The sequence below is a fragment of the Arachis ipaensis genome, chromosome B04 (genome assembly GCF_000816755.2).
Source record: "Arachis ipaensis cultivar K30076 chromosome B04, Araip1.1, whole genome shotgun sequence".
In the NCBI taxonomy this organism is placed as follows: Eukaryota; Viridiplantae; Streptophyta; class Magnoliopsida; order Fabales; family Fabaceae; genus Arachis; species Arachis ipaensis.
In genome coordinates, this window is record NC_029788.2 from 15,768,645 (window position 1) to 15,782,128 (window position 13,484).

Sequence of the window (13,484 nt, forward strand, 5' to 3'; positions counted from 1 at the left end):
TAATTCTGTATTTACTAACGCTAGACCTTTCCAAGGGAGAGGACTAGGATTTGCGAATAAGAGTTAGCTCAATCACTTGACTTTCCTTTATTTAGTAAGGGTTAACTAAGTAAAAATAACAACCTCTTTACAATACACTTGAGAGAATTCCAACAAGAACAGAACTTCCAATTAATCATTCCCCCAGTCAAGGTTTTTTATTTTGAATAATATAAATTTCTTTTAATTTTCATTGCACTAAACTACAATTGTTTATTTTCTGTTATTCAACTCTCAAAGTTCTCGGAAAACTCCTGATTAATAACTTAGCACCCTTTCTAGCAACTCGTTGGGAGACGACCTGGGACTCATACTCCCAGTATTTTTATTCTAATTTTTGTGACACCTTTCTAAATTGATGCGGCAGATTTCAGCTGGTTAAGAGCTATACTCGCAACGCTGTTCTTATCTTACAATCTCTTAATTGGTCTAATTTCTGCCTCGCAGCAATTTTTGGCACCGTTGCCGGGGCGTTGCAATTGTGTACTAAATTATTAATTAGTGTACATATTTTATTTTTATTTGCATATTTTATTTTATTTTGTTACTATGAGCTATATGTTTCTCTCATTGAATGATGCGTTCATTTTCTTATCCGAGCTTAGCCGCATTTGACCTGAAATTGAAAGAACTATTTCACGTATTAGGCAAGCTCGACGCAGGTTAGCCTCTGAGGGTGGTGAAGTGATTGTTATCAATTCACCAGTCTCATCTGAGGGCGAATCTGAACCGCCATCTGAGAGTGAAACAAGCTCCTTTACTACTGATTCAGTTAATTCACGTGCAGATAACATGGCAGCACTTAGGAGGATCACTCTCCAGGAAGCTGGATCCCCAGATTTTACACTGCAGCCGTATCAAGTGCATCATCCAACTCTAGCTGTAGATTTTGAACTGAAGACTGCACTAATCAACTTGATGCCCAAGTTTCATGGCTTACCCGCTCAGGAGCCCATCAAGCACTTCAGAGATTTTCAGACAGCCTGTTCTACTGTTAGGTGTCATGGTGCAAATGAAACTTCTATTCTGTTAACCACCTTCCCGTTTTCTCTTGAGGGAAAGGCAAGGGAGTGGTACTACTTCCAACCTGAAGCAACTGTTACCAACTGGGATACGCTCAGGAGAGAATTCTTAGAAAAATACTTTCCAGCTGAAGTTACAGACAGACTGAGGAAAGAGATCTCCTGTATTGTTCAAGGTGAATCAGAAACTCTCTATGAGTACTGGGAGCGCTTTAAGACCCCCATCACATGATTGACAGGCTAGTATTGATCAGCTATTTCACTCAAGGCATGAAGCCTCGGGATAAAACTACACTGGATGGTGCTAGTAATGGTTCTCTAAAGAAGTACAAGACCACAGATGAAGCATTGCAACTGATCAGCGACTTAGCTGAGTCCATCAGGAATCACAGGCACAGGAGCAGCCACTCAAAAGCTGTTGCAGAAGTTTCCTCTAGCACTGAGACTTCTGCTCTTACACAGAGTATATGTGAAATGACCAACCTACTGAAGCAAATGCAGTTGAATCAACAATAACAAGCTCAGCCTTCCCTACCTCAGTAAAGCCAACAGTTAGTTCCCCAAAGAGTATGCAGAATATGTGCTAATTATAGTCATTATACTGATGAATGCTCGCAACTCCAACAAGAAGACAACACTGTGGCAGCTACAACCAAGGTGGGAACTATAATCAAGGATACAATCAACAAGGCGGCAACTACAACCAAGGTGGGAACTATAATCAAGGGTGGTAGGACAACCCCAACCAAGGTTGGAGGGATAATTCCAACCATGGCTGGAGGGATAACTATAATAGAGGAGGCAGAGACAACCAAGGAAATCAGAGGTAGAATAACAACAACAGACAGCAGAATCAGAACCAGCCTTACAGAGCTCCTCACCTAAGACAGTCACAAGGACCCTATCATAACCAACAACAAGTCCCACAAATCACTTATCCTACTTCCTCATCAAATGACGAGATGCTTTGTTCTCTTGCACAAGGACAACAAGACATGCAGACTACATTGAACTCTACTCTAAATGGTCTGAATGCCACTTTACAAGCTCTCGCCGCCCGGATAGATTCATTACTTACTTCCACCAACCAACCTTTGAGCTCCAGTGGAATTCCTTCTCAACCCTTACCTAACCCCAAGGGTGGCATCAATGCCATCACTTTGAGGTCTGGAACCACACTGCAAGAAAGGAACCAAGAGGAGCCAAGCTCACAGATACACGCCACAGCTGAGGATATGATAGAAGTAGAAGATGCTGAAGAGGAAGAAGAAGTACAAAACAAGGTTGAAGAAGATGTAGCTCAGCAAAGGAATGGAGCACCAAAGGATGCAGAGGCTACAAGTGGTGCCATTCCTATCCCATTTCCACACCTTGCAAGGAAGTCCAGAAAGCAGATGGAACTTGATCCCAAAATAGTAGAAATTTTCAAAAATGTTGAGGTAACTGTTTCCCTTTTTGATGTTATTCAGCAAGTACCTAAATATGCAAAGTTTCTGAAGGATTTTTGCATACATAAAGACAAAATTAATGAACTAGAAACTATTCCTTTAGGTAGTTCTATATCTGCTTTAATGGGAGGTATACCTGAAAAATGTAGTGATCCAAGTCCATGTATGGCTAACTGTACCATTGGAGGTGTAATATTTTCTGATTGCATGTGCGATTTAGGAGCATGTGTTAGTATAATGCCATTGTCTATATATGATGCTTTAAGGCTGCCTCCCTTAAAAAGGTCGGCAGCTCGTTTTGTGTTAGCAGATAAAAGCATTATTACAGTAGTTGGAATTGCTGAAGATGTATTAGTGAACATTAAGGGGCTCACATTTCCCATTGACTTCTATATCCTGGAAATGCCCCCTAATGACTTAGGAAGACCATCATCAATCCTGCTTGGAAGACCATTCCTGAAGACTTTGAAGTTCAAACTGGATGCATTCTCAGGAACTTACTCCTTTGAGATAGATGGCAGAACAGTGAGTTTCAGTTTAAATGAAGCTATGAAGCACCCTCTGGAAGATCATTCTATCTTTCAGTGCGACATCATTGATGAAAATGTAGCTGAAGTTCACCAAGAAGAAGTAGAAGAGAAGCACATGGAGCAAGGTCCAAGTGTGGGGACACCCTCTGAACACAATGAGGACACTTTTCCATTATCATTAGCCCCGGATGATTCAGAGCCTAGCCATGAGCAGAAATTGGAATTGAAGCCCCTTCCTCCACACCTCAAGTATGCTTACCTTGAGGATAATCAGAAGTTCCCGGTTATCATTGCAAGGGAACTTACTTCCCAACAAGAGGAGCAACTGCTTAGTGTGCTGCAAAAATATAAGAAACCAATTGGGTTGAGCTTGGCGGATATAGTAGGCATCAACCCTCAAGTTTGTGAGCACATAATATATTTAGAAGAGGAATCAAAGCCCGTCCATCAACCCCAAAGAAGATTGAATCCCACCATCTTAGAAGTTGTCAAGAAAGAAGTGACCAGGCTACTTGAAGCAGATATCATTTACCCCATCTCAGACAGCGAATGGGTCAGTCCAGTACAAGTGGTGCCCAAGAAGTCTGGAGTCACAACAGTGAAGAATGAGCATGGAGAGCTCCTGACAACTAGAGTGCAAAATTCATGGAGAGTTTGCATTGACTATAGGCATCTTAACCAAGCTACTCACAAGGATCATTACCCCTTGCCATTTATTGATCAAATGCTTGATCGCATGTCAGGTAAATCCTATTACTGCATTTTAGATGGTTATACAGGCTACTTTCAAATTCATATAGCTCCTGAAGACCAGGAGAAGACTACTTTTACATGTCCCTTTGGAACGTATGCATACAAAAGGATGCCTTTTAGCCTATGTAATGCACCGGCTACTTTCCAAAGATGCATGATGAGTATCTTTTCAGATCTTATTGAGAACTATATGGAAGTATTTATGGATGATTTTAGCATTTATGACAATTCATTTAGCCTCTGCTTGGATAGTTTAGCTAGAGTATTAGACAGGTGTGTTAGTTCAAACCTTGTATTGAATTTTGAAAAGTGTCATTTTATGGTAAAACAAGGGATTGTTCTAGGACATGTTATCTCCGAAACTAGTATTTCTGTAGATCCAGCAAAGGTAGATATCATTTCTAGTTTACCTTACCCCTCCTCCGTGAGGGAAGTCCGTTCGTTCCTAGGCCATGCAGGTTTCTACAGGAGATTCATTAAGGACTTTAGCAAGGTAGCATTACCTTTATCCAGACTGCTACAGAAAGATATTGAGTTCGAGTTCAGTGAGGATTGCATGCAAGCATTTGATAAGCTGAAGATTGCCTTGACTCAAGCTCTAATTTTGAGAGGACCAGACTGGAGCCAGCCATTTGAGATTATGTACGATGCCTCCAACCATGCAGTAGGAGCGGCGCTGGCTCAACGCGAAGGTAAGGATCCTTTCGTAATTGCTTATGCATCTAAGACCTTGGATGCTGCTCAATCTAATTACACTACTACTGAAAAAGAGCTTCTTGCTATTATTTTTACTTTGGATAATTTCCGAGCCTATTTACTTGGTACTAAGGTAGTAGTGTACTCGGACCATACAACTCTAAAATATTTATTAGCTAAAAAAGAGTCAAAACCAAGGTTGATACGTTGGATACTGCTGTTGCAAGAATTTGACTTAGAAATTAAGGATAGGAGTGGTAACCAGAATTTAATGGCAGACCACTTGAGTCGCCTTGAGCACATTAAGGATAACTCCGCTTCTATCAATGATGCTTTTCCATTTGATAGCTTGCATGCAGTATCTGAAGTAATTCCTTGGTATGCACCTGTAGCTAATTATCTAGTTAGCCATACTTTCCCTCCCAATTTTACTAAGCATCAAAGGGACAAACTGAAAAGCGAGTCTAAATATTATATATAGGATGATCCATATTTATGGAGGTGTGGTGCTGACCAGATAATTAGAAAGTGTGTGCCTCAAACAGAATTTCAGTCTATTTTAGAGGCCTGCCACTCTTCTGAGAGTGGAGGACATTTTGGCCCTCAAAGAACAGCTAGAAAAATTTTAGACTGTGGATTCTAGTGGCCTACTCTTTTTAAAGATGCTGCTGAATTTTGTTAATCTTGTTCTCCATGCCAAAGATTTGGTAATATATCCAAGAGGGATGAGATGCCTCAACAGATTAAGCTTTTCTGTGAAATTTTTTATGTTTGGGGCATTGACTTCATGGGTCCATTTCCAAACTCTAATGGTTACCTTTATATAATGTTAGCTGTAGATTATGTTTCTAAATGGGTGGAAGAAATTCCTACCCGTACTGATGATGCTAACACTATTGTTTCCTTTGTTAGAAACCATATTATTTGTCGCTTTGGATTACCACGAGCAATCGTGAGTGATCAAGGCACTCACTTTTGTAACAGGAGACTAACAGGATTACTGAAGAAGCATGGGATTGTTCACAAAGTAGCAACAGCTTATCATCCCCAGACCAATGGACAAGCAGAAGTGTCTAACAGAGAAATTAAACGTATTCTGGAGAAGATAGTAAAGCCTCATAGGAAAGATTGGAGTGCCAGGCTACAAGATGCACTCTGAGCATATAGAACAGCATACAAGACACCCATTGGGATGAGCCCCTTCCGCCTAGTGTACGGAAAGGCTTGCCACCTCCCAGTAGAGGTGGAACACAAGGCTTTCTGGGCTGTGAGGGAGTGCAATATGAATTTTGAAGAAGCTAGTGCTGAAAGAAAGCTGCAACTAGCAGAATTGGAGAACCTTCGCCTAGAAGCATATGACAACTCCAGGCGATACAAAGAGAAGATGAAGGCTGTCCATGACAAGCACATAAAAAGGAGAGAATTCAGACCAGGGGTGTTAGTTCTTCTTTATAACTCCAGACTGAGGTTCATGCCAGGTAAACTGAGATCAAGATGGGAAGGTCCCTACAGAGTAGAGAAGGCAGAGCCATACGGAATTTTTCACCTGCGTGATCCTTCCAGCTCCAAATTCATGAAGGTCAATGGACATCGCCTAAAGCTTTATCATGGAGAAAAGATGAAGGATCACAAAGAACTAGAGGTTTTCCTCTTGGAAGACCCACCAACAAAAGCAGAATGAACCCGAAGACTGTCCAACTTAAGGACGCAAAAGCAAAGTGCTAGGTGGGAGACAACCCACCATGGTATGATCGTTCCATTTCAATCTTAGTTTTGTTTTATTTTATTCTCTTTTAATTTTCTTAGTGAATCTTCTCATAATCTCTGCATATAGTCTGCATTTGTAATTGCATACTGCATATAAAAAAATGCACGTGACGCGCAAGAGTCGCTGACACGTCCGCGTCATATGTGCATTCGAAACAAGGAAGAAAAGAAGCAGAGAGTCACGCGGGACCGTGGCTGGAGGCGTGCCTTAGGCACAAACATGCCCACACGAACCCGTCCTTGACGCATCCGCATCATTTGAAAAAAAATCAGCCTCCCACGCGTGCGCGTTACTCATGCGCATGCGTGACCCTGCAAAATCGACGTAAAGAGGTATATGGCAGAGAGTTATGATGGAGTGGGGCTGGAATGGTGCTGGAAGTACAAACTCCATCACGTGTGCGCGTCACCCAAAATTTTGGCAATATGTGTATAAAACAGAGAGTTGCGCGTGCGCGAGGATGCACTCGCACCAATAGCACAAATCAGGCCACGTGTGCGTGTCACCCACGCGAACGTGTCACCTGAAATTATCACAAACCACGCGAACGCGTGCCCCATGCGTCCGCGTTGCATGCGACGCACAACTTGACTAGATCTGCGCCAGAATTCTTATCTTTTCTTCCCCAATCCTAATTTTTTCTTCTCCCTTTTTATTTTTTTCTTCTTCCTTCTTTCTTCTTTATCCCTTCTTACTTTTTACTTTCTCCCTCCTTCTTTTTCACATTCATCATCAAGGTTATTTTCTTTTCTTCTTCCCTCTTTACTTTTTATTATTTTTATTAATGTTTTCTTCTTCTTTTTCTTTTTACTTTCATTATCTATGTTTCTTTTTTCTTTCTTTTCCTTTTTATTCTTTTAATTGGTGTTAGAAATTTAATTGGGTGATTGTTATCTTCTATATTTTGCTTGTGAGTATACTGAGGAGTTGTTTGACAATTAATATTACCTCTAAAGGGTTGCTTGCATGTTCAAATTTAATACTTTCAACAACATATTTACCATGCATGATAAGTGTTTGTGAAAAGCCCGTATGGCATTGTGAATTATTTTTAAATAATTCTATCCTACTACTCTAATGCATGTTTTTCACAAAACCCATTTTTATATATAATTCATTGAATATAATTGTCAATACAAACAGATTGTTCGTTTGAAAGACTTGATAATTAAATTGGGCATTTAGTGCTTTATCTATGCTACTCATGCCTTTGTCGGCATGCCAATAAACATCTCGTATCTACTTGCCATAACTTGCACTTGCTATATTTCCATTGATGAACTTTTCACATGTAGTCGCGACCATGTGTTAACGACATCCTTCTTTACCGTGCATTGATTATCACTTGTACCATCCTCTTCCTTGCTCAAATCCTTAGCTTTAAAAGTTACTTTCTTCTTCCTTTTCAGGATGGCCACCAAGAAGGGTAAAGAGAAAGCTACTCCTAAACCACCGGCAAGGAAAGGTACAAAAAGAGCACTAGTGGTAGAGCCATCTTCAACAGCAGTAAAGCCCTCAACAAAGCGAATCAAGAAGATCATCAAGGTCGATGATAAAGAGAAAGCCTTTCCAGCAAAGGACACTGCGCAGTTCACTAACCGCTACTGTGAGCAGATGTTCCTCATCCTGGCTGAAAGGAACTATAACAATGAGTACCTTCTCATCCTCCCAACCCACATTATTGAAATTGTTGAGCCCCGCATTGAGCGAAGACAATGGGGATTCCTACAGAGACAGCCACGACAGGTTAACCTTTCATGGGTAGTTGAATTCTACTCCAATTTTCACATGCCAACCATGAAGTCTGTCTATGTCCGTCAGAAGCAAGTCCCCATAACTGAAGAGGCCATTCAGCAAGCTTTAGATCTTCCCCCTGCTCCAGACGGATTAGACGCATTCCAAGAAGCCTCATTCAAACGCCAGACATACCAATTTGACTGGGACGCTGTTCTCAGAGTTATAGCACAACCTGACAGCAGATAGATCTATGGATACAATCGATCCCGACCTAAGAACATATTGGCTTTAGCACTCACCTTGGAGGCTCGAGTATGGGCACAGATTATGTCCCATTACGTCTTTCCGAGCACTCACGAGTCCTCTTTCATCGCAGACATGGCTGTTCTACTCTGGTGTATCCTTACAGACTAGCACCTCAATTTACCAAGACACATTCAGCATGCTATGGGACACGTACAGATTACGGGCAACCTACCTTTTTCCGCCTTGGTTTCAGATCTAGTCTCAGCAGCCAGAGTCTCCTACAGAGCTGGGGACACCAAGGCCATGATTCCACGGGATGATCAAATCGTCTCTAACGGGAAGTATATCAGACTTCCAGCAGCCACTACTAGTCGGCCTGCAGAACCGGCCGAAGATATTCATTCTCCTTCCGCATCACAAGCACCTTCAACAAACCAAATGCTCCATCAGATACTTGAGAGGTTAGACCGGCTTGACCGGCAAGGAAAGCGAAGAGAGCGCCGTAACAAGCGCCGATTTACATACCTCAAGGAGCTGCTTGTTGGTAACCACCCACCTGAAGAAAACCCAGACACCCCGGAATCCACTTCATTTACCAGCACAGGGAGCCATGACGGCCCCGATTGTGGAGATGCTGCTACCAGCCCCCTTTGTTCTTGACTGATGGCACCGAGGACGGTGCCAAGCTTTAAGTGTGGGGAGGTCGGTCAGTACCTGACTTCCGGAGGTAATTTCTCTTTCTTAGCACCAATAAATTAGTTATTTTCCTTTTGTTTAGGATATGATAAATTGCATAGTAATAGGTATTTGCATGCATGTTCTAATTGGTTGAAAAAAAATAATAAGTTTCTTTTTAAGACCCTATTTTTGGAAAATTTAACTAATTTAAATGAAAACCTTTGTGTTAGAACTTGTCTGAAGATTGTAAATTAGAACATAGTTTAAAGCTAAGAACACACAACCCAGTGAGAATTGAGCTTAATTACATGGTTACACTATTTAACCATAAAAAATTTATTCTTGTGTGTTTGCTTCTCTAAGATTGTAATCTATATTTTGTTCCATCCTATATGTCCAATATTTAATGTGTTATATGCATGAATATGATTGAGGCCATTATTTGATTATTAACTCACTTATCCCAAATAGCCTACCCTTCCGTTCACCTTTGTTAGCCACTTTGAGCTTTTTAATCTCATTTGTTCTATATTTTACCACATCACTAACCTTAAGCGGAAAAATGAGTAATACCCCAAATTGAATCTTTGGTTAGCTTAAGATAGAATTTGTGTGTCAATTAAGTGTGGGAAAGTTGTGGGAACATGGGTTAACAAGGGAATGTATTATGTTTTTACATTGATGAAATATTGGGAATTTGGGTACATACTCATGTGAAAACAAAAAGATTAAAAAGACATGTGCATTGATAATGTTATTTTTACGTTTACCTTAAAAAAATCCAAAAATATTCAAGTAATTAAGTAATTAAATAATGAATAAGGGGACAAAATTACCCCAATGTTAAGTTTAATGAAAAATCAATGCATATGTGATACAAAGTTTAAGAGAAAAGCTGATGCATGAGTATGTGAAATATGTAAACGTCAAAATTTTGGGTAGCTAGGCATGAATTTAAAAAGTATATAGAATGTATGTATAGGTAAGAGCTTAGGTTAGTCAAAGATTCAATTTATAGCTCACTTAGCCATATATATACCCTCACTTTTACCTTAGCCCCATTACAACCCCTTGAAAAGACCTCATGATGTTTGCATTGGAACATTAAATACTTGTTGATTGGTTAGGTGAAGAACAAAATTTAGAAAGCATGATTAGAGAAGAGTAGAGTGATTACCCTATACACTTGAGTGATTAGAGTGCACATATACTATCAGTGAGGGTTCAGTGCTTGACTCTATGATTCCCTGCTTTCATGAGCTATCTTCTTACAAGTTTACTTGTTTTTACTGTATAGTTTGAATTAGTGGAATTTGAGTTATTTTTGTCTTGAAGAACTTATTCATACTAATTGCATGGTTTTACATTTCCCTTCCTAGTTTTATTTTATGCTTAAAAACTTGCTTCCTAGAGATCGTTAATTTGTGTATTTTAATTCTCCTTTATACCATTCGATACCATGATCCGTTTGTTAAGTGTTTCAGGCTTTATAGGGCAGGAATGGCTTAGAGAATGGAGAGAAAGCTTGAAAAAATGGAAGGAACACAAGAAACTAAGGGGATGACCAGCGAGCATCGACGCGCACGCATGGCTCATGCGTGCGCGCAACATGGAGAAAATTGCAGCGATGCGTGCGCGTGCCTGACGTGTACACGTGACAAGAAAATTCGCCAAATGACGCGCACGCGTGACTGACGCGTACGCGTGACCTGCACGATCTGCAGAAATAACAGAAAATGCTGGAGGCGATTTCGGGCCGCGTTTTGACCCAGTTTTTGGCCCAGAAACACAGAATAAAGCCAGGGAACATGCAGAGACTCAACACACATTCACACATTCTCATTAGGATAGTTTTTAGGTTTTAGATCTAAATCTAGAGAGAAATTACTTCCTCTAGTTTTTCTTTACATTCATAGTTTATTAGTTTATTACTTTTGCTTTTGGATATTGAAGAGAAATCACCTCTACCTCTGGTTGTTCTAAACTGGACGCCTTTATCTGAGTCGAGAACTTGAGAATGTTCCACGAAAACATTCGAAAGACCACCACACATTTCACTACCAAATGCAAGAGTAGAGCCAGAAAATGCACTCAAAGTCACCCTTCTAATGTGTACATTCTCTGTTGGTCTACCATAGGCAACACCATACTCATTCCAACCACTTTTAAGAGAAATTGCATCATGTCCCATAGCAACAATGCAATCTTCTATACAAACATTATTAGAAGAATCTGAAGAATGAAGTACACAAACATTAGCCAAGTGATATTATAGGCCAAAGTGAAGTCTATAATATGTTACATTACATACCAGGAACTATACCAACAGTAAAAGGTGATTCTGCAGGAGCAGAAATTGATACATTTTGAATATGTACATAACTGCATCAAATTAAACATAACTAAATCAGTTAAGAGCTCTATTTAATTAGAAAACTGAGCATTGTTTCAATAAAAGCACATACCTGCAATAAATATGGTATATTGCGTATGCCGGGGCATTCAAGATTGTGAGATTTGAAACTACCACATAATCAGATTCGACGAGTTCAATCAGATGAGGACGGATATGATTCAGTGTATGTAAGGTAAACCACTCCCACCAAACAGATCCTATGCCGTTGATGGTTCCATTGTTACCTGAAGAAGCACATCAAAATATATAACATCAGAGTTCATTGTAGAAACAAAACAATGACAAAAAAGAATGAAACTTGGGACCAGAAAACTAGAAACCTGTTATGACCACATCATGTAACTGGTATCCATTGATCAAGCTCTGGTATCGTCCCCCGGGAACTTCGAGCCCTCGGCCATAAGAAGGTAAGGGCTTTACAACATCCCAATGAGTTGGATCCTGAACAAAAAATCAAGAACATGCTAAAAACACCAAAGCCTAAGTAAAAGTGTGAAACACACTTGAATCTTGATTAATTAACCATTGTACTAGAACATGTGATCCATCAATACCTGAGATCCAATAATAGCACCTTTTTCCAAAAAAAAAAGGGTAAGGTGGCTAGTGAGGTTGAAGCTTCCTATGAGCCATTTTCCGGGCGGCACATAGAGCTGAGCGCTGCCCTTATCAGCGAATGACTTGAGATAGAAGACAGCATTTTGGAAAGGATTGTGTTGAGTGTTTTGCCATCTCCAACAACACCAAACTCAAGAATTGAGACACTATGTGGTCTAGGATCAAGTGTTGGATTCAAACTACATTGTCCACCATATCCATCAACAATTATCACGGCATTGCTCCATGCCAGAAGCAAGAGCAATGCCACCTGAAAAAGATAATAGTAAAAAGATGGAAAATGCAACCCACTGATTCTCACAAGATTTCCTGCAAATGCCAATGATTAATCCAAGGTTAAGGCACAATGCTCAAATATAGTAGAAACAATAAAAGCACAATACTCATCTGAATTCCGAATGCATGATGCTAACACTACACACTAATGAATTGCTAACAGTTTATACACTTTATACTTGATAATGACACCAAAAAAAGGCTAGTTTATCAGATCAGAAAGGAATGAGAGTTGATTTGATTTGATTTGATTAAAGCAATACAATTGGTGGTAATTACCATTGCCATGTGCCTATGAAAGGGAATAATACAAAGACCAAACCAAAACAGAGTCACATACATAATAAGAACATAGACACCCTTTGACTTAAACATAAAAAAAACCAAACAAAATTGTAACTTAAGAAGGCCTTGTGAGTTATAATCAAGACCCAGAATCCAAAATTTCATTACGGGCAGAAATAAGAAGAGAGGGGAATGAAGAACCAAAAGAAACGTACTTACAAGCATCTTCTATGAGTCTAAGGTGTGGCAAAAGGGTTAGAGACCAAAGGGGAGACAGGAACCGGTACGCACTAGTGCCAAGGCAACTACTAGTGACTAAACAACTTACACAAAAGAAAAAACGCAAAAGAGGCAGAGAGAGAGAGAAAGAGAAAGTAAAAAGAGGAGGAAGAAGAATGACTAGCCGTAGGAAAAGGATGCAGCTTTGTGCAGTTTTATGAGAATTTTATAAAGCATTAATAACAACACAATCGTGTAAAATGTAAATGATTAATGGTCCTTTCACACATGGGTGCATATATGTAATGTATATTTGGTTTAAAAGAAAACCTTGATGGGTATTGGTTGGGAGCATAGCTAAATAACATATATAGTTGTAAGAAAATAATATAATAAAAATTTTGAATAAATGGAATATTGGTAACAATAAAGATTGTGCTGTTAACTAAAAATTATTAATAACTAATAAGGATTATGACCGAACAACAGTGTGTTTAAAACGGCCATTTTTGTGGCTGGAGACTGGAGTGCATAAATAGTGTGAGTCTTTGAATAGGATTGACAATATATATTTTATTGGTGGATATTTAATCTGTCTCAATTGATCGGATAGGATTGTTTATCTAATTCGTTATGGGTAAGATGGGGGTGTAAGTAGGATTTACTTATAGGTAAGGTTAAGTGTGAGTTTATGATGTACTCTATCCTATCTTATTTGCACTCTAAATATATTATATAATATATATAAAAATT

General features: G+C 39.6%; 1 pseudogene; it reads right to left on the minus strand.

The window, feature by feature from the left end:
* LOC110271438 overlaps positions 1-12,971 on the minus strand; it is a 17,620-nt pseudogene extending 4,649 nt beyond the window's left edge.